The following is a 1437-nucleotide window of genomic DNA, read 5'->3' as shown; positions in this document are numbered from 1 at the left end:
GGGAGCAATCAGCCCATCACTAAATGGCGGCTCAAGGGAAAGGATGTAAAAGGGCAATATTTACTGATATATATATATTCCAGTTTGGGGAGATTCTTTAATAGGAAACTTAACATAATATAAACTGTCTGTTGGTTACGTATTCATTCTGGGGGTGTAGTTTCCCTTTAAGCCATTGGGAGAGATAGCCCCTGGGTGGGTGGGTGATAAGCCTCTTAATTTTGGGTGGAGTTCCTCTTTAAAAGAATGACATGGAGTTTCTAAAATTTGAGAAATTTGTTGGGAACTAGTTTAATAATAGCGATGAGCGAATCTTTTGCCCAGGCGTGGATTCACAGCCAAATTCCAAATTTTGCCATTGGCAAATTCTTTGACTAAACTGCAAAAAATCCCATGAAAAAAATTCACAAAGTCAAAATGTGTCAAAAAAAGTCACTGACGTGTCAAAAAAAGTTGTGGTCCCATCAAATAAACCAAAGTCACTGATTTTTTTTGCCGTTTTGCGAATTTTTCAGCAAAACGGGACAGATTCGCTCATCGCGATTTATATAAATCTATGTGTTTAAGAGAAAAATGTGCCCATTATTATAACTCTCAGCGAATACTTCATTTCCCCGCCGGGTTGGCTCAGAGCCTATTCGCTATCAGACTTGCCCTTACTGTAGGGCCGTTCTGCCCCCGCTCGGCATCGGAGTTAATTGTATTGTCGGAATCAGGCGAAGGCAGTCATTAGCACAAAAGGTCTTTATATAAGAATTAATTAAATCTAATAACCGCGTCTGGCTCGTCCCAGTCTGATCTCCAGCAGCAGGTTCTTCAGTTCTACAGGAATTAATGCCACCAAACCTGTATAAATGTTTCCCGTTCTGTACTTGTGTTGGAAAACGTTTCCCACTCGTTATAGCCACCATGGTAATTACCCTTTGTCTGATTAAATGTTCTGCGCAGCCGTAGAGTTAAAGTTCAGCCAAAATACTTTTTCTCTGATCTGCATAAATTGGGTTTGGATTGTCCCTTTGGCTATTAGGATATTATGAAAAAATTATTTTTTTGGGTGTGAAAAAATACCTACTGGGAGCTGCTATCTTGCTCCCTTCCCATTGTTCTGCTGATCGGCTGCTGGGGGTGAGGGGGGGGGATATCACTCCAACTTGCAGCGCAGCAGTAAAGTGTGCCTGAGTCTGAGCTTTCAGCCAGCGTTACACATTAGAACTGCTTTCAGCTAACCTATTGTTTCTCCTACTCCCATGTAACTGGAGGAGTCCCAAGCCGGACTTGGATTTCTTACTATTGAGTGCTATTCTGATACCTACTGGGAGCTGCTATCTTGCTCCCTTCCCATTGTTCTGCTGATCGGCTGCTGGGGGTGAGGGGGGGGGATATCACTCCAACTTGCAGCGCAGCAGTAAAGCGTGCCTGAGTCTGAGCTTTCAGCCA

Source organism: Xenopus tropicalis, chromosome 6 (genome assembly GCF_000004195.4).
Source record: "Xenopus tropicalis strain Nigerian chromosome 6, UCB_Xtro_10.0, whole genome shotgun sequence".
In the NCBI taxonomy this organism is placed as follows: Eukaryota; Metazoa; Chordata; class Amphibia; order Anura; family Pipidae; genus Xenopus; species Xenopus tropicalis.
Note: the sequence above shows the minus strand (reverse complement) of the source record.